Below are 21,821 nucleotides of genomic sequence, written 5' to 3'. Positions count from 1 at the left end.
ACTTTACCAAAGTCTGACTAGTTAGGGAAATGTATTTTTACTGTTGTATATATTTTAAACAAGGTTTACGGAGTAATGTGATACTTCCTCTAAACTTTGTAGGAAGTAGTGTGGTTCCTATTAAGATAAAAAACACTCAATGAGAAACCACTCCTCTCCACTCCATGACATGCCACTCCACTCTCTAACATGCCAGTTCACTCTACAACATGCCACTCCACTGTACAACACACCACTCCACTCTATGACACACCATTGTACTCCACAATACACCATGCCACTCCACTATAACATGCCACTCAACTGTGAAATTTTACACTCCTCCACTCCATGCCCTTCCACTCTACGACACTCTGACACACCACTCTACACTATGACACATCATTCCACTCTAACACTCCTCTCTACAACACTCTACTCTAGTCTATAACCCTCCACTCTACACCACTCTATACCACTGTATAACACTGTAGGATACCCCCCTCTACTCCACTCTACGCATGCCACTCCACTCTAGGACACCCCAGTCCACTGCACGACACAGTGATCCACTGTATGACACTCCACTCCACAAAACTCCATGCCACTCCATTCTGCTCTATGCCACTAGACTTTACACTTCTCCACTCTATGCTCTTCTGCTCTAGGACACTCTATGACATGCCACTCTATGACACACCACTCTACTCTACTCTACTCCACTCTGAGTTCCTCCACTGTATGACACACTACCCTACTATATGACATGACACTATGACTCACTATTCCACTGTATGCCACTTTACTCCACTCTATGACACTCCATGCTACTGCACTGTACGAAATACCACTCCACTCTATGACCTGTCACCCTGCTCTGCACCACTCCACTCTATGCTGCTCCACTCTAACACTTTATGGCATGCCACAGTATGACACACCACATCACTTTACTGTCAAACACGCCACTCTCCTCTACAACACTCTACTTCGTTCTATGCCCCTCCACTCTATGCCACTGTACTCCACCCTATGACACTCTACAGAATGCCACTCCACTCTACATCACACTGCTCCACTCTACAACACTTCACTCTAAGACATACCATTCCACTCAATCCCACTCCAGTGTACTCTACGACACACCACTCCACTGTATGCCAATCCATAGTATACCACTCCATTCTACACCACTCCACTCTACACCATTCCAGTCTTTGCAACAATGCTCAATTCCGCAACACTCTGTGTCACAACACTCAACGCCAAGACGCACGATCGTACAACACTCTACGACATGAAATTGTATGACAGACACAACACTCTATGCCACTCTACTCTATGCAACTCAACTCTACTCCTCTCTAAGACACACTACTACACACTGCAACCCTCTTTTCCACCCACTCTATACCTCTCCACTTTACAATACTCTATTCCACTCTCTGCCACTGTAAAACACTCTACTCCACTTTACACAACTCCCTCTATACCATTCCATGCCAGTTTAGTTGACTCTGCTCTGTGACACAGTACTCCACTGTACGCCACTGTACTCCACAACTCCACTCTACGAAACTCTACGCCACTCTATGCCACTCCACTCTACGACACTCTATGCCACTCCACTCTACCACACTTTGTTGCAGTCTACAACAGTGTACCTCACTCTATGCCACTCTAATCCACTGGATGACCCTTCACTATACTCCACTCCACTCTAGGACGCTACTCTCAATGACATCCCACTCTTTGACACTGCACTCTACATCACTCTTCTCCACTCCACTCAACTCTGGGACACTCCACTCGACAACACAGTATTATATGACACTCTACTCCACTCTACAACCTTTTAATCAACTTTATGCCACTCTATGACAGCCTATTAGATGACACTCCAGTAAACAACACTTCATTCGACAATTTTCCATTCTATGACACTCCATCCCACTCAATGATACTCCACTCTACTCTACAACATGCCCTTCTACTGCAAACCCCTCCACTCTACAACAGTCTACTCCAGTATATGTCCCTCCCCTCAATACCACTCTACTCAACTCTATGACACTCCACTCCACTCTATGACAAGCCACTCTGCTCTATGATACACCACTCCACTCCACACTATGGCATGCCACTCCACTCTGTGACAGACCACTCCAGTCCATAACACTCCATGCCACTCGACTGAATGCCACTCCAGTCTACTCTGAGACATGCCACTCACTCTGCATAATGACACTATATTCCATGACACTCTACGCCACAACACTCTACACCACGACACCCCACTCTACACCATGACACTGTACACCATGACACACTAATCCACTGTACAGCAATCTTCTCCAATTTATGACCCTCTATGTCCCTCCACTCTACAACATTGTACTCCAGTCTATGCAACTCTCTCTTCACCACTACATGACACTTTATTCCACTCAACTCTTCCACACTAATCCAATTTACTCGACTTTACTATACTACTTTACTCTACACCTCTCCACTTTGTGCCACTCAACTCCTGGCCACTCTATGCCACTCCACTCTACAATACTGTACTCCTCTCTAAGCCACTCCACTCTATAGCACTCTATACAACACTCCACTCTACGAGACTGCACTGTGCAAGACTCTCTTAACTCTACTCTATGACACTCTTCTTGACAACCCTCTACTTTATGACACTCTACTCCACTCTACTTCAGTCTATGCTATCCACTCAACAACCCTTTTACCACTCAATGCCGCTCAATGACACTTCACTCACCAACACTTCACTTGATGACACTCCACTATAGCCACTCCACTCTATGCCACTCCACTCAATGCCACAGTACTCCACTCTATGGCATGTCTCTTTTTGACTCTACACTCTATGACACTCTCCTCCACTCTATTATATACTACACCATTCTACAATACTCTACTCGACTTACAACAGTCCACTCAACTGTGATTCTATATTTCTGCAGGAGCAAAGAGATTCTGACTTATCTCCCCAAGCCTAACTCTCAAAGTGGAGAATATATCCTATGAGCCCTTGCAGTTAACCCCAGGCGGATAAGGGGTTGGGAACACAGGGATGAAATGAGGTGCCCATTTCTAAAGATTCCCTGGAAGGATTGCTGCTCTCGCTGGTTCTGATTATATGGGGGTCAGCAAGGACTTCTTGCATTGGGTTTGTATTATCAGCCACTGTACAAACAAACATAGAGCTCTAGAGATATCTGCAAAGTATTAAACAAACGTTCTCTTGCCTCCTCCGCTAAACAGTTAGACACAAAAGGCTTCTAAACGCTCACCCTAGTTTGTGGACAAAGAAAAACACCCATAGCTTTTGACGCTGCCATAGATTTACTAGAAGACGTAAATGTGTGGCTGGGCCCAAAACAAATGCCACCCCAGGGGTGGCGTTAGCATGGCACAACAAATAAGAATACTTGTATTCCTCTTTGTTTTTTGCTTTTTCCATGTGTGCTACATTCTGTGTGCTAGTGTCTGCGTTGAGGAGAGTGATTGTTTATACGCAGGAAAGTGTTCACTCTCCTCAACATAGACACTAAGTTGCAAGGATGCCTGCTTTGGTGCAAGCTGCTTAATTTAGCGCCCACACAGGGGTGCGCTGTATTCTTGTAAATAAGGCGCATCTATGCATTTCAAAACTGACGGGGTGCTGCTATTTTTTTCACAGCACCGCACTGCACCAGTTTCTTGTAGATCTGGCCCTAAGTCTTTGCGATTACCAAAAAAACAAAGTTCTAAATATATCCTACCTCAATAATATTCACGAGGTAGGTTGCAATTTGAGACGCGTTTGTGACCCATTGGGAATGGCAAAAATCAGAGGGATAGCAGATGGCTACCTGCTGGGGTCAGCAGATCACCATGTCTTTGATTGTTTTTAAATAAAGCATTTTTATTTAATATGCAGCCTTCAAGGAAAATGGGATGCATTTCAAAAATAAAAATGAAACTTTTGTTTCCATTTTTTAAGAGTAGGCAGTGGTCTGAGTGACCACTGCCTGCTCTATAAAAATATTCTTATATCCATTCAAAAAGAGGAAGGGGTCCCCTGAGGCTTCTTTCCTATTTGCAAATTAGTTATCATCTTCTTGAAATAGGTGGTAAAATGCAAATGTTTTGTGACTGCATATTGGTCGCAAAAATTCACAAATACCAGTGCAATTCGATATTAGGAAGGGGTGCCCTAAAAATGTCTCTACCTAAAACTGACTTGCAAACCCTATTTGCATTTAAGTAATAGGTTGCCGAATCTCAAATAAGGCCTTTGTATATACAAAAATGCTTTTATCTGTTGCAAATGGCCTGGTTCTGTGAATCAGACCGTTCGCAACCGCTAAAAGGTTTTATATATCTGGCCCACAATCTCTGTCTTTTTACTTTCAAAATAAGAGGAGAAAGGCTCAGTGCACTGATCTGTTTATCCTGTTGTATAACTCATGGTCAAGTTATAATTTTCTTTGCTTTCTTTTCTAGGGAGAGGATCCTGACAGTGGCCACACGAAGGAGAAGCCGTAATCCAGATGCATCAGCTGAGATGGACCGCTGCGAGAGCTGGAACACTCCTCCAAAGTAGTGTTTCTGAAGCCAAGCACTCATTGAGCGATGGGCACGGTATTTATAGGCCTTGCTCATCATACTGGTGGCTATATCTCATGATGTCTTGTGGAAAAATGCATTTTGCGAGGTTTCTGAGTGCCTGATGGAGGTACAGCAGGCCTGGGAGGACAGGGAGGAGGTTGCAACACCAACAGTGTGGGTGAGGGTGAAGGCCAAAGAGGTAGTTTCTGGAGGGGCAAATGGGCAGTAGCCTTTCAGAAAGAAGCTTTCAGAACAAGGTGTAAGAGCACTAGGTCATCAGTAGGGTCCCAGGTCCTGGAGGAAGAGAAGCAGTGGTATTGTTTTTGGTGCCCTTTAGGAACAGGGAGAGGACACTAAAGAGGACATGCTATGGGGCCAGACGGGAGGTTTTGCCAGAACAAAGGGCACAGGAGGAGCAGGGCATAGCACCACTCTACTCAACTCTCTGCAGTCCTTTCTACAACACTCTACTGCACTCTTTGCCACTCTATGACACTCTACTCTACTCTATGCCAATCAATCAATCAATCAATAAATAATTTGTTAAGTGCGCTGCTCACCCTGTAGGGTCTCAAGGCGCTGGGGTGAGGGGGGTGCTACTGCTCGAAGAGCCATGTTTTGAAATGATTTCTGAAGGTTAAGAGGTCCTGGGTCTTACGTAGGTTGGTGGGGAGGGAGTTCCCGGTTTTGGCGGCGAGGTGGGCGAAGGATCTGCCGCTGGATGTGGTGCATTAGATGCGAGGAACTGTTGTGAGGGCGAGGTTGGCAGAGCGGAGTTGGCGGGACGGGATGTGGAAGTTAAGTCGTTCGTTGAGGTAGGCCGGTCCGTAGTTGTGGAGGGCTTTGTGTGCGTGGATTAGGATTTTTAAGATGATCCTTTTGTTGATGGGTAGCCAGTGGAGGGTTCTGAGGTGGGCGGAGATGTGTTCGTGGCGAGGGAGGTTGAGGATGAGACGTGCTGAGGTGTTCTGGATGCGTTGGAGTTTTCTCTGGAGCTTGGCTGTGGTCCCCGCGTAGAGGACGTTGTCGTAGTCCAGTCTGCTTCACGAGGGTGTGGGTGACCAATCTTCTGGTTTCTGTTGGAATCCATTTGAAGGTCTTGCGGAGCATACGGAGGGTGTTGAAGCAAGAGGACGATATGGCATTGACTTGCTGAGTCCTGGAGAGAGACAAGTCTAGTATGAAGCCGAAATTGCGTGTGTGGGTGGTGGGTGTTGGGTGTGGTCCTAGGGTGGCCGGCCACCATGAGTCGTTCCATGCTGATCTCTTGGGTCCAAAGATGATGATCTTGGTTTTTCCTGAGTTCAGTTTGAGGTGGCTTGCTGTCATCCAATAAGCGATGGTGAGAAGTCCGGTGTGGTGGTTGTTCTTGGCGGTGGAGGGGTTCCTTGTGAGGGAGAGGATGAGCTGGGTGTCGTCGGCGTAGGAAATGATGTTGAGGCCGTGGGGTCGGACGATGTTGGCGAACGGAGCCATGTAGATATTGAAGAAGGTGGGGCTGAGTGAGTATCCTTGGGGGACTCCACATATGGTCTTGGTGGCTTCAGACCGGAATGGGGGGAGGCGAACTCTTTGGGTTCTTTCGGAGAGGAAGGAGGTGAGCCTGTCCAGGGCTTTGTGGCGAATTCCGGTGTCAAAGAGGCATGTGCAAAGGGTTTTGTGGCATACGGTGTCGAAGGCTGAGGAAAGGTCGAGATGGATGAGGGCAACAGTTTCACCCTTGTCAAGTCTGGTCCTCATGTCATCGGTGCAGGCGATGAGGGCGGTCTCGGTGCTGCGGTTTTTGTGGTATCCAGATTGGGAGACGTTGAGTATGTTGTTGTCTTCCAGGAAGCGGGACAGCTGTTTGTTGACTATCTTCTCTATGACCTTTGCGGGGAAGGGGAGTAGAGAGATAGGTCGGTAGATTGTGAGGTCTTCGCAGTCTGCTTTTGGTTTTTTGAGCAAGGCGTTGACTTCGGCGTGTTTCCAAATATCTGGAAAGGTGGCAGTCTTGAAGGAGCTGTTGATGACGGACCGGAGCTGGGAAGCAATGATTTGGCTGGCCTTGTTTAAGACGTGGTGGGGGCAGGGGTCTGTTGGAGAGCCTGAGTGGATGGTGCTCATGGTTTTAGTGGTTCCTTCATTATTGGCGGGGGTCCAGGTGCTCAGTACGTTAGTGTGGCAGGGTGCTGTGGGGTTGGCTGTGTCAGTGGTGGTGATGGTGGGTGACAGCATTATGAAGCTTCCATGTATGTCTACAATCTTGCGGTGGAAGTAGCTTGGAGAGGGAGTTGCAGAGGTCTTGCAAGTGCGGAGGGTCGATGGCGTAGGATTTGGGTTTGGTGAGTTCCTTGAGGATGGTAAATAGTTCCTTGCTGTTGTGTGCGTTGTTGTCTATACACTCTTTGTAGAAGGATCCTTTGGTGGTCCGCTTGTGCTGGTGGTGTTTACGCATGGCTGATTTGTGGGTCGAGAAGTTGCTCACTGATTGTTCTTGGTGCCAGGCCTTCTCAGTTTTCCGGCATTCTGGTTTGGAGGTCTGAAGTTCTGCGGTGAACCAGGGAGCTGTCTTGTTGATGCTGGTGTTGTTGGTTTTTTTGAGTGGAGCAAGGGTGTTTGCGCAGTCATCGAGCCATCGTTTGAGGTTGAGAGGGGCGGTGTTCGGGTTGTTGGAAATGGGTGGAGTAGATTGGGCGAGGTTGTGGATCAGCTGTTCCTTGGAGATCTTGTTCCACTTGCAATGAGGGATAGGATGTTGTTGGTGGTGGGTGGTGGGCTTCAGGAAGGAGAAGTGAACGCAGTGGTGGTCAGTCCAATGAAGTTCAGTGGTGTGAGTGAAGGTGATGTGGCTGCTGGAGGAGAATATGGCGTCAAGCGTGTGTCTGGCAGAGTGGGTGGGCGAGGTGACCAGTTGCTTGAGGCCAACGTTTGCTAGGTTGTCCAGCAGGGCAATGGAGTTGCAGTCGCTGGTGTTCTCTTGGTGGAAATTTAGGTCGCCGAGGAGCAGGGAGTCTGGGGAGGCGAGGGTGTGGGAGCTGATTGTATCGGCGATGGTGTCACAGAACAGGGGGCGGGGCCTGGCGGTCTGTAGAGGGGGGTTCCTCTCAAGGTGGTGTTGACGTTGATGTGTGTAGAAAGGTAGGCTCTTTCTAGTCTTGTTACCCCCAATTTTGGCCTGTTTGTGAGTATATGTCAGGGTGTTTTTGCTGTCTCACTGGGATCCTGCTAGCCAGGGCCCAGTGCTCATAGTGAAAGCCTGTGTTGTCAGTGTGTTTGATATGTGTCACTGGGATCCTGCTAGTCAGGACCCCAGTGCTCATAAGTTTGTGGCCTATATGTGTTCCCTGTGTGGTGCCTAACTGTATCACTGAGGCTCTGCTAATCAGAACCTCAGTGTTTATGCTCTCTCTGCTATTAAAATTGTCACTGCAGGCTAGTGACTAATTTTACCAATTCTGATTGGCAGACTGGAACACCCTTATAATTCCCTAGTATATGGTACCTAGGTACCCAGGGTATTGGGGTTCCAGGAGATGCCTATGGGCTGCAGCATTTCTTTTGCCACCATAGGGAGCTCGGACAATTCTTACACAGGACTGTCACTGCAGCCTGAGTGAAATAACGTCCACGTTATTTCACAGCCATTGTACACTGCACTTAAGTAACTTATAAGTCACCTATATGTCTAACCCTCACTTAGTGAAGGTTAGGTGCAAAGTTACTTAGTGTGAGGCCACCCTGGCACTAGCCAAGGTGCCCCCACATTCTTCATGGCAAATTCCCCGGACTTTGTGAGTGCGGGGACACCATTACACGTGTGCACTACATATAGGGAAATACCTATATGTAGCATCACAGTGGTAACTCCGAACATGGCCATGTAACATGTCTAGGATCATGGAATTGTCACCCCAATACCATTCTGGTATTGGGGGACAATTCCATGCATCCCGGGGCTCCAGCATAGAGGCCAAGTACTGCCAAACTAACTTTCCGGGGTTTTCCCAGCAGCTACTGCTGCTGCCAACCCTCATACAGGTTTCTGCCCCCCCTGGGGCCTGGGCAGCCCAGTCCCAGGAAGGCAGAACAAAGGATTTCCTCTGAGAGAGGGTGTTACACCCTCTCCCTTTGGAAATAGGTGTTAAGGGCCTGAGAGAAGTAGCCTCTCCTGGCCTCTGGAAATGCTTTGAGGGGCACAAACGGTGCCCTCCTTGCATAAGCCAGTCTACACCAGTTCAGGGATCCCCCTAGCCCTGCTCTGGCACAAAACTGGACACAGGAAAGGGGAGTGACCACTCCCCTGACTAGCACCTCAGAAGGGGAGGTACCCAGAGCTCCTCCAGTGTTTCCCAGACCTCTGCCATCTTGGATGCAGATGTGTGAGGGCACAATTGACACCTCTGAGTGGCCAGTGCCAGCAGGTGACGTCAGGGACCCCTCCTTATAGGTGCTTACTTTTCTCTGTAGCCAACCCTGTTCTGAGGGCTATTTAGGGTCTCTCCTGTGGGTTTCTCCTTAGATAATGAATGCAAGAGCTCACCAGAGTTCCTCTGCACTTCTCTCTTTGACTTCTGCCAAGGATCGATCGCTGACTGCTCCAGGACGCCTGCAAAACTGCAACAAAGTAGCAAGACGACTACCAGCAACATTGTAGCACCTTATCCTGCCGGTTTTCTCGACTGTTTCCTGGTGGTGCATGTTCTGAGGGCTGTCTGCCTTCACCCTGCACTGGGAGCCAAGAAGAAATCTCCTGTGGGTCGACGGAATCTTCCCCCTGCTAACGCAGGCACCAAACTTCTGCATCACCGGTCCTCTGGGTCCCCTCTCATCTTGACGAGCTTGGTCCCTGGAACACAGGAGCTGTATCCAAGTGTCCCGGACATTCCAGTGGCCCTTCTGTCCAAATTTGGTGGAGGTAAGTCCTTGCCTGCCCGCGCCAGACAGTAATCCTGTGTACTGCGTGAACTGCAGCTGCTCGGGCTTCTGTGAACTTTTTCAAGACTTCATTTGTGCACAGCCTAGCCCAGGTCCCCAGCACTCCGTCCTGCATTGCCCAACTCGCTGAGTTGGACTCCGACTTCGTGAGACACTCTTTTGTTGTGCTGAGTCGACCATCAGGCTCAGATCTTCCGAACGCCTGTTCAGGTGCTTCTGCAGGTGCTGCCTGATTCTGCATGAGCTCTCTCTATTGCTGAGCGCCCCCTCTGTCTCGACCTCCTGGTCCTTCCTGGGCCTGGGCAGCACCCATTAACTTTAACCGCAACTCTTGCAGCTAGCAAGGCTTGTTTGCAGTCTTTCTGCATGGAAACAACTCTGCATCCTCCAGCACGCCGTTGGACATCTTCTGACCAAAGGAGAAGTTCCTGGCACCTTCCGTTGTTGCAGAATCTTTGGCTTCTTCCACCCGGAGGCAGCCCTTTTGCACCTTGATCCGGGGTTTAGTGGGCTCCTGCCCCCCCGGACACTTGCGTGACTCTTGGACTTGGTCCCCTTCCTTTGCAGGTCCTCAGGTCTATCGTTAGTGCTTTGCAGTCAGTTGTGGCCTTTGCAGAATCCCCTATCTCGACTTTACTGTCTTTCTGGGGTAGTAGGGTAACTTTACTCCTACTTTTCAGAGTCTTGGGGTGGGGTATCTTGGACACCCTTAGTGTTTTCTTACACTCCCAGTGACCCTCTACACACTACACTAGGCCTGGGGTCCATTTGTGGTTTGCATTCCACTTTTGGAGTATATGGTTTGTGTTGCCCCTAGGCCTATTGTCTCCTATTGCATTTTATTGTGTTCTACAGTGTTTGCACTACTTTTCTAACTGTTCTTACCTGATTTTGGTTTGTGTGTATATTTTGTGTATATTACTTACCTCCTAAGGGAGTATATCCTCTGTGATACTTTTGGCATATTGTCACTAAAATAAAGTACCTTTATTTTTTAGTAACTCTGAGTATTTTGTTTTCTTGTGATATAGTGGTAAGTGATGTAAGTGGTATGGTAGGAGCTTTGCATGTCTCCTACTGCAGCCTAAGCTGCTCTGCTATAGCTACCTTTATCAGCCTAAGCTGCTAGAAGACCTCTAATCTACTAATAAGGGATAACTGGACCTGGCACAAGGTGTAAGTACCACAAGGTACCCACTATAAGCCAGGCCAGCCTTCTACATTGTGTATCTGAAAGTGTAGATGCTCTGCGGCGTCCAGGGTGTTGTTAGTGTTGGCAGAAATCCTGGTGAAACTTCTGTATACTATGTTGATTCCTCCTCCTGGTTTGTTGATACGCCACTGTACGACACTCTGTGCAACACCATCTATGCCACTCCATACCAGATTACTCCATTTTACTCTATGACACAGAACTCCAATGTACTTGACTACTCCACTCTGTGCCACTCTACTCTATGCCACTCCATTCTACCACACACTATGACCCTCTACTGTACTCTACAACACTCCTGTTTACAACAGTGTACTCCATTCGATCAGGGGTGGCCCCTCTGTTATGGCTGAAGAGCATCGCCCCATTGCTGAAAGACAGCAGAAAAATAAAATGGTAATAAAACTTTTATTGTCATTTTATTTTTCACTTACTCAGCGAGTCCGCCAATGGCAGGGCCATCCTCTGTGTCAGCTGCAGCTAGGGAGGAGTTGTGGTTACACTGTAAGTGCGCATGTTGGTTTGGCTAGCCGTCTTAGGATGGCCAGACCAACATGCACACTTAGAACTCTTTACCTAAGCTGTGTTGCACAGCCAGGTGGAGAACCAGTGCAGGCTCCTAGTCTCCAGCTGACTGGCATTTCAGCCCACGCAGACCCAACCTGTGGCTTCTCTCATGCTGTGTTACAGCATGAAAGCAGCATCTGGATGGGGTGGGGAGGGGGAGCAGAAAAGCATCGAGGCGGCGGGAGCAGAGGACCACCAAGGCAGCCGCAGATAAATTGTTTTATTTTTTTTATACCCCCAGCGCACTGCCCCAACAAGTGGTATTGGCAGCAGCCACCACAGCATTCTATGGCACTTTACTCCACTGCATGCTGCTCAACTCTACGCCACTGTACTCCACTCTACTCTACTATATGACACTCCACTTGAAAACACTCTACTCTATGACACTCTACTATATGACACTGCACTCTACAACGCTCTCCTCCACTCTACACTATGACATTATACTCCATTCTTTTTCACTATATGCCCTTCCACTCTAGGCCACTCTACTCCACTCTACAACACACCAATCCACTCAACTAAACACCACTCCACTCTATGATATGCCACTCTACTCTATGACACACCATTCCATTTTATGACACACCACTCCACTCTACACCGATCCACTCAGACACTGTACGAGATGTCACTCTATGACACACCATTCTTCTCTATGCCACTCCAGTCTACACTTAAATATGCCACTCTACTCTACACTTCTGCACTTTATGACACTCCACTCTACGACACTCTACCCCATTCCATTTGATGCCACTCCACCCTACTGCCACTCTATAACTCTCTATCAATGATACTCCATTAAATGACACTTCAAGACACCCCACTCTCCTTCACTCTACTCTACCGCACTCCACTCAATGACACACTACTCTATGACACTCTACCCCACTCTATTTCAATGTTTTGTCACTCTACCATACTCTGCTCAATAACACTCCACTCCACAGCATTCCACTGTACAACATTTCACTCGACAATACTCCATTCCACTCTATGCCTCTCCACTCTGCAACACTCTACTTCACTATATGGCCCTCCATTCTAGGCCACTCTACTCCAATATACAACATGCCACTTCACTCTATGACACACCACTCCATTCTGCGACATGCCACTCCACTCTACAATATGTCACTATACTCTACATCACTACAATCTACACCTGTCCACCCAAAAACACTATACAACTTGCTACTGTATGACATGCTGCGCCACTCTACTCTACAGTACGCCCGCCACTTTATGCCACTACAGTCTCCTCTAAGACATGACACTCATGCTACACCACTCCACTCTACAATAGTACACTCTATGACACTCTCCTCCACTCTTAACCATGACACTCCACTTGAGAACAGTCCATTCAACAACACTGTACTCCACTCTATGCCACTCCACAACACTCTACTCATTGACACTCAACTACATGACACTCCATTCTATGACACTCCAGTCTATTACTCTCCACTTCACTCTGTTCACTCTATACCACTACACTGTACTGTACTCCACTCTACTCCACTCTATGCTATCTGCGGAGGCTGGTGGCTACAGGTGTACGGAAGGGGGGCAGGGCAGCAGGGTGGTAGGAAAAGCAAATAGCTGAGGAGACTGAGTAGTTGCGGGCAATTGCAGGGCCCCTGGCTGTAACTAAAGAGGAGTCGCAGCTTACGGTCTGGTTGTGACTGGTTGCGGATACCTAGTGATGGACTGGTTGCAGATACCCACAGATACCTGGTGTATTATTAAATTTCATTGTAGCCTTCATAGTGTGGTGAGGACTATCGTGGGGGCAGCAGATTTTTCAGAGAAACCTGGGGGAGAGGTAAGTAGCCACTGCTTTTGCATTGTTCCTGTGTCTCTGTTTTACAGCACTTGGCCTGCGGTCCTGAACTATTTTGGCCATTGTTGGGGGCGGGGTCATGCCTTTAAAGGTACTGCCTTGGCAATTTTGTCTTTCTGGTTGAGGCAGGCCACCAGTGACTATGGGGAAGAAAAACATGGAAGACATTGTCTGACACACTAAAAGGAGTTTGACCACACCTCTGATGCCGTTGACTGTAAGATTGTCCTAGACAATGGTAACAGCCCTAGCCCTGGTCTGATCACTCCCCACCTCCTGGACTCATTGGTCATAGGGATTACTATGCAAGTTGAAGGAAGCCCATTACACCCAGGGGTGACCTAGGGGTCACTCTGGGTCCACAGACGCATGAGACATCAAAGACAAGGAGGGTGCACTTTGACATGATTGTAATGCAGAAAGTTCAAAATTAGAATCTGAAGTAAGAGGAAACTCAATAATCCAGTTGGAGGGGCTGATTCTCACCACACGGAATATTGCAGGCTCCCGCCAAAAGCTGACAAATCCGGATTGGCAAAAGTTGGTCTCGTCTTTTGATATCCTTTTGACTTGTATGACCAACCCCTTTCATACAGATGTTTTTTTCACTTTAGTGCAACCGGCACTGGCATCACCAGCAGGAAGGGTAGGAGGGGGGCTCGCTATGTTTCTTTCTGTGAAAATCCCGAAAGTTAATGTTGCTCTAAAATGGTCCTCACCGCAATTCTTGGTTTCTTTGATATCGTTTGTGGGAGAACACATCTTGCTGAAAAATAAACAACTAAGAGAGGAACTCAAACTAACACCATGTAACCATAAGGATGTGCAAAAGGCTAGGCACGAAACCAGAGAGTTATGGAAGAAAGGAATAGTATTAACAAATGTCCTAAGAAGCGCAATTGAGGGCGAAATCCCTGAGTTATTGAAATTGGCCACCCTCTTCCCTATCATTAAAAAGGGTGATACACTGGCCCCAACCTGCTACAGGTCATTTCTTTGATTGCCACAACCACAAATATTGTTCTGAGTGCCTTTTATTCAGACAACAGGTACAAACTATGGGAAATATTACTGAAAATGAAGGTGGAATCAAATGTACTTACCCTAATAAAACACGTACATCACAACCTCAAAGTCTCGGTCCGGTGTGGTTCACAAGGTGAATTATCAACTCAAATAGAGTTCCGGAGAGGTGTAAAACAGAGATGCATTCTAGCCCCTTTTTTGTTCTTGATCTATCTCAGTGGCATCACAGAATATTTATTATGGGTGGGAGTTGATTTCCCAAAGATAGGTAATCAATCTGTGCCCATAATCTCCTATGCAGATGATGTGGTTCTGATTGCTTGCATCATGAACACTTTACAGAAGCTGTTAGATTACTTTACAGAGTATATGGAGGGCCTAGAATTGAAACTGAGCTACTCAAAATAATATACTATGATGTGGGCTTTTATGCAGGAAACGTAAGCACTTTAGAATGGGGATACACTTTTAAAGTGAACAAATGATTTGAGCTATTTAGAAATTGAATTTAGCTCCTCCCTAAAATAGAAATCACACCTCCATATGAAATTGCAACAAATGGGAAGAAATGTAGAGGCCTTTTTCTTTGCAAGGAAGCTCAAATATAAACCCTTGGCAGAGACAATACCCTTGCATAAATCCAAATGCATGCACTCTGGGGCAATGGAGAGGTGAGGGGCCCTTTTACTGGGCGGTAGTGATGGAATACAAGGAGGAAGTTATGGGACTGGAGACGCCAAAATTGATTGTCGCACTGGGTGCCACCAGCGCTAAAGGCTATGATGATGGATATGCGGCAAGATGAAGTAATAGTGTGTCTTTTTTGTTTTCTTCAGTGTCTTTTGACAACCTGCTGATTAAGGGAAGAAGAGAAGGTAAAGTGACCAAACATATTTACTGTTGCACACATCATTCACACATACTCCCTTCCATCAATTTTGCAAACAACATATCTGCCTTCTATGTATGATATTGTTTTAGAAGGACAGTTTAGCCAGTAGCAGAGATGGCATCCCATTGGATGACTGCTGCTCAAGCCCTAACTCGGGTTATGGAGGAGAACTCTGAAGTAGGATCAGAGACTGAGATAGCAGATACTGAGACAGCATCAGAGGGAGAGGACAATGGAGCAGAATCTGGAAGCAATATTTCAGTCAGTGGTGTCCCATCCGATGACTGCTCTTCCAGTGATTCTGAGGGAGACAATGAGAACAGTCATGCTGTCCCTTTGCAAGCACAGTCTGTGCAGAGGGACATAAGTAGAGGGTTAGCCCAGCCCAGAGAGATGGTGCGAACAGCAGCAAGAGCAGACAGAGTGCTCTCTAGGCAGCCCCCTAATTGAGTTCAGCCCCAAAGTCCGCATATGCTCCATTTAGTCTACCAAAAAACTATGGCCCTCATTACAACCCTGGCGGTAAATCCCGCTACCGCCGTGCAGAAGCTCACCAACATACCGCTGCGGCTGCGGGATTCTGCTACAGGTATTACGACCCACAGCGTGGAATCCACCACAATACAGACACCCACACAAGTCCGCGACACCAAAGGTCAGTGATAAACTGGCGATAACAAAACCGACACCGTCACATCAACAAAAATACGCCCACACTATCACGACCCACGAATCAACGCGGCAGACTTTCAACTGCGGTAAACCAATGGCGGTACACACCGCCGCGGTCAAAATACACACACATTTACAAAACACCACCAGATTGGACAATTCAAAATACACACACCTGATACACATACAAACACCACACCCACACACCCAATCCAATATAAAACACACACCCACATCACCCACAAACCCTTACTACCAGAAATATGAAAGCAGGCCCGAGAGAGACACTACCTTAAACAACACCAGCATCCACAGACACACAACACCATCACGGTTGACCCCCACCTCCTCCCCCACAACTAACAACATGGGAGGAGCAAGTCTTGGCAATACTGCATCCTGAGGGCCTCGCAGGAGTAGCAGGAGGACTGGACTCTGGTAAGGCAAATCTTTACTACTTTATCCCCCACCCTACCTGCATGCCATCACATACCCCACCCTCACCCTTACCCTTACCCTCACACCCATCACCCCAACAACCCACAGATATCCCACCAACACAATCCACACATCCCAAAAACAAGCCCTGCATGTAACACCAATGCATGGATACCCATCACCAAAGCATGTCCAGTACAGGTACCCACACAGACCCCAAACCAACTATCACACAAGGACCAAGCCAAGAATGAAAGCACTGAAGTACAGGGTCACTCACCCATTGCACACAATGGCACACACAAATGCAATAATCATGCTTTTGCACCCCTACAGGACCCCTACCCAACGTCACCGGACGGGAGGTGCCAGACATATCCAGTCCCCCCACAGAAGAGACCCACAGTGATGACAGCAGCTCTGCACAACTGGATCAAGATGACCAGCCCTGCCCATCAGGGACCTAGGGACAGTCGGTTCCCCTGACACAGTCACAAGCCACCACATACCCTCCCCCCTCAGGAAACACCAGCACAGCACCCACCCAGCGGGCCCATCCCTCTGTTCCCAGGACACGTCAATCAGCAGTGTGTCCACCACTACAGGGAACCCAGGCAACCCCACTAACACAGGACGATCCGGGACCTGGGGGCAGTGGCAGTGGGCACACGGTTCAGGGGACAGAGGCACAGGACAACAGGGAAGCTGGGAGGACTGCTGTGTGACAGGGGGAGGACAGGCTCGGGGAACCCACTCTCCACGAGGCACTCTCCAACATCATGGGAGCTTACCATCATTCCCAGGAGACGATGGCAACGGTACTGGTCAAGTTTCAGGAGACCCAGCGGTTGCAGGAGGAACACTACCTTGGGATCAGGGAGGACTTGAAGTCCATTAACAACACCCTGGTCACCAATGCAGGGGTGCTAGCAAACTCTGTCAACACCAGGAGGGACACATTGGCACAACAAGGAGTCCCTGACAATAGCCTGGACGATGAACAGCCCTCCACCTCTGCCAACGCTAGTGGACAGGAGGCACTGCCACAGGAACACGACACCAGCACCCCACCCCCTGCAGATGGAGAACCACCCCGCAAACGGTCCCGGAGATCCAGGAACAAGACAGAGAACATTGCCAAGACCCCTGCCAGGAAATGAGACCCCCTGAATGTCACCCTTCTGTCCCACTTTGTCACCCTGTCCATCCTTAAAATGCCATTGCTCCACTTCCTATGCCCCTTTGGTAATGCACCTTTGAAACAAATAGACTGGACTCTGCCATGGACATTCCTCCACCATCCCCCCCAGCCATTTTATAACACCCCCCCCCCCACTTATTAGCACAGAAATAAACACACTTCAATCACAAAACAATCTGGAGTCAGTCTGTGCTTTCACAAATGTGTAATTGCAATAACCATCGAATATAGCAATGTCTATTTAATTGTGCACATACCCATGTAACACAGCTGTAGGCCAGGAGGAAATATACCAAAGGGCACAAAGTGGGACCCACATCTGTGAAATGGAAAGGCAAAGTGACAAGTCAGGGTCCATACACTGAGTGAAAATGACAGACTTATGCTAGCTCCAACAATAGTATTAGATGTGGGAGGCAGTGGCATCTTCTTATCTGTGCCTCACTGGAAGTATTCCATGATTATGTTGTTTCGGTTGTCGATATCCTCTTCTTCTGCCTCCTCTTCTTCACTGTCCACAGGCTCCACAGCTGCCACAAGACCACCAGCTGGCCCATCCTCATGCAGAAAAGGCATCTGCTGTCGCAAAGCCAGGTTGTGCAGCATACAGCAGGCCATGATGATCTGCCACACCTTCTTTGGTGAGTAGTATAGGAAACCACCTGTCATATGGAGGCACCGGAATCTGGCCTTCAGGAGGCCGAAGGTGCGTTCGATCACCCTCCTAGTTCGCCCATGTGCCTCATTGTAGCGTTCCTCTGCCCTTGTCCTGGGATTCCTCACTGGGGTCAGTAGCCATGACAGGTTGGGGTAACCAGAGTTACCTGCAAATATCAAGAGACAATTGTTAGACACACACTAACACTTAGGGACAACCCCATACCCAGACACCTATGTCAACTGTATTGGGCCCTTGGCCTCACCTATTAGCCACACACAGTGCCTCTGGAGTTGCCCCATCACATAAAGGATGCTGCTATTCCTCAAAATGTAAGCGTCATGCACTGAGCCAGGAAACTTGGCATTCACATGGGAGATGACTGGTCTGCCAAACACACCATCTGCACATTCATCGAATGGTAGCTCTTCCGGTTTCTGTACACATGTTTCCCATCAATGGCACCTATGATGTTGGGGATATGTCCCAGGGCATAGAAGTCACCTTTCACTGTGGGCAAATCCTCCACCCGAGGGAACACGATGTAGCTGCGCATGTGATTCAGCAGGGCAGACAACACTCTGAACAACACGTTAGAGAACATTGTCTGGGACATCCCTGATGCAATGGCCACTGTTGTTTGAAAGGAACCACTTGCCAGGAAATGGAGTACTGACAGGACCTGCACTAGACGTAGTGTCCCTGTGGGATGGCAGATTGCTGACATCAGGTCTGGCTCCAACTGGGCACACAGTTCCTGGATTGTTGCACGATCAAGTCTGTATGTGACTATGATGTGTCTCTCTTCCATTATCGACAGGTCCACCAGGAGTCTGTACACCGGAGGATGCCGCCATATCATCACCTGCCCCAGCAGACGTGCCCTATGGCGGAGAACAGCGAGCAGAGAGTCAACCAACACTGAGGTATCACAAAATGTCATTTGCTGAAATTTATTAATCCGCAATGTGCCTGTAACTGTGTGTATTCCAGGCCTAGATAGGTGTGACGCAGTTACTATCAATGCCATGTGGCCCCCTGAAATGGCGGCTGCCCAACCTGTAAGGTGGGACAAGGAGAGATGAGGTAACTGTGCTGGTGCTGTACACCGTCAAAGTGGGCGGTCGAAGACCGTGGCGCAATTCAGCATTGGTTAACATTGGGCCCTATGGATCGGAGGAGCCAGTGACGATGTACGCCGGCGGTGATGGTACCCAGTGCTGCGGACGTGACCGCCATTTTCTGTCTGTTCACTCACTTGATACCTGACCTTCAACAGGAGAGGACGTACACTGCAAATGCTGCTGTGACCTGTGTCTGGAAGCAACGATGGCTACAGTGTCTGGGGAAAGGCCCCCTGCCTTCACGTCTGAGGAGTTGGAGAAACTAGTGGATGGGGTCCTCCCCCAGTACACGCAACTGTACAGTCCTCCAGACAAACAAGTTAGTACACTGTAAGCATGCTGAATGGGCAATGCCTGCTTTGAGTGGTGTGGCTGGAAGATACATGGGGGAGGGGGCTGAGGCCTACATGTGCAGGTGGTGAGTGTATGTGCATCATGGCATGGGTGGGAACTGGTGGGCAATGAGTATGACGGTCCGGGTGAGTAATGTCCTTTCACCCTGTACCATTCCTCTAGGTCAGCGCCCACCAGAAGAAGGCTATTTGGCGTGCAATCGCCAAGGAAGTCCGAACCCTGGGGGTCTACCACAGACAGAGCACCCGCTGCCGTAAAAGATGGGAAGACCTGTGCTGCTGGAGCAAGAAGATGGCAGAGGCCCAGCTGGGGATGGCCTCCCAACGTGGGAGGGGTGCCCGTCGCATCATGACCCCCCTTATGTTCGGGATCCTGGCGGTGGCCTATCCGGAGTTGGATGGGCGCTTGAGGGCATCCCAGCAGCCACAAGGGGGTGAGTACACTCTCATTCAGCTGACTCTGTGTGATTACGAGGTGTCTGGGCGGGGGAGGTGGGCAGTGGGTTCCCCTAGGCCAGGGCGATCTTGGTAGGCAAGGTCCCTTCTGAGGCAGGCTATGTGGCACCCAAACCCCTCTAGTGGTAAGAGCTATCTACACCTAGTCAGGCTCATGTGACTTCCAGGTGTGCAGCAATTGGGCTTAGGCCTCGTACCCCATGGGCATGTGAAAAATCTAGGAACTATAAGTGCATGGCGTAGTGCAGAGGGATGCTCACTGTCTGTTGTGTCCACCAACGGTAGTGGTGTTGCATGCACTGAACATGTCTTTCTTCTGTCTCCCCCCCCCTTTTTGTGCTCTCCCTGTTCTTGTGTGCAATAGCATCATCAGGCAGAGGAGCATTGGCACCGGAGCAGGAGGGAGCTGCATCCCACTTGGCCCTGGAGGGTGAAGCTACGGAGTCTGAAGCCACCAGTGGGATGGAGGGCGATGGGAGCTCCAGCAGAGACCAGTGACAGCGACTCCTCCTCTGATGGGAGCTCCCATGTGATGGTGGGCCCCTCTGTGCCCACCGCATCAACAGGTACAGCTGCCACCCCCCTACCAGCACCGCCCTCCCAGCAGCCCCTCAGCGTGTGTCCCGTGCCCGCTCACCCAGGAGGGTGGGCATCTCCTTTGCCCCAGGCACCTCCGGCCCTGCCCCAATCAGCCCTGCTGCCCTCAGTGAGGAAGCTATTGACCTCCTGAGATCACTCACTGTTGGGTAGTCTACCATTCTGAATGCCATCCAGGGTGTTGAGAGGCATTTGCAACAAACAAATAAATACCTGGAGGGCATTCATTCTGGCCAGGCAGCCCAACAGAGAGCATTTCAGGCTCTGGCCTCAGCACTACTGGCAGCCATTGTCCCTGTGTCCAGCCTCCCCCCTCCAACCTCCTCCACCCAGACCCAATCCCCTGTCCCTCTGCCTATCCCAAGCACACCATCAGACCAGCATGCACACACATCAACACACAAGAGTGGCTCAGGCAAACATAAGCATCACACATCCCACAGGCACTCACACAAGCAACATACCCATGCACACATACCAACATCCACTTCCTCCACTGTGTCTCCCTCCTCCACGTCTCCCTCCTCCCTCCCAGTCTCATCTCCACTCACACCTGCATGCACTGCATCCTCAGCCACTACCTCCATCACCAGCACGCCCAATCACCACACACCTCTCACGTGCAATCACCACCCCCACTACCATTCACACATCCCCAGTGTCCTCTACCAGTGTGTCTGTGAGCCCTCCACCCAAAGTACACAGACGCAGGCACACACCCACCCAACAGCCATCCACCTCACAACAGCCTCCTGCCCATGCACCTTCACCCAAATTCAGCAGATGTACACCTCCTACAACCACTACCTCTTCCTCCACTCCCAAACCCCCTCCATCTACCCGTCCCAGTGTGTCTAAAAAACTTTTCCTAGCTAACATTGACCTCTTCCCTACACCTCCCCCCATCCTTCACCTAGAGCCAGGCTTTCCAGGTCCCAGCCCAGAACCTCAGCCACCACATTCCCAGGCACAGTGGTGCCAGCAACTGCGGGGTCATGGAGTGCGCCAACCTTCTGGGCTGCCAGTGTGCCACGTAGCGAGGGCAAGGACATTCCGCCACCTGCCAAGGTGAAAAAGGTGCCCACATCCCGGAGGAAGAAGCCGAAACTACCGGCCACCAAGGGGTCAACGAAAATGAAAGGGGATAGTGGCAGGACAACAGCGCCACCATCCAAGGTTTGGAAGGGCCAAAAACAGAAGGGCAGGCCAGGAGAGGGCATGGTGGCACAGACTGAGGGACCAGTGTCACAACTTCTGTCCACATC

Source organism: Pleurodeles waltl, chromosome 3_1 (genome assembly GCF_031143425.1).
Source record: "Pleurodeles waltl isolate 20211129_DDA chromosome 3_1, aPleWal1.hap1.20221129, whole genome shotgun sequence".
NCBI lineage: Eukaryota > Metazoa > Chordata > Amphibia > Caudata > Salamandridae > Pleurodeles > Pleurodeles waltl.
The sequence above is the reverse complement of the archived record's forward strand: the minus strand, read 5'-3'. Positions refer to the sequence as shown.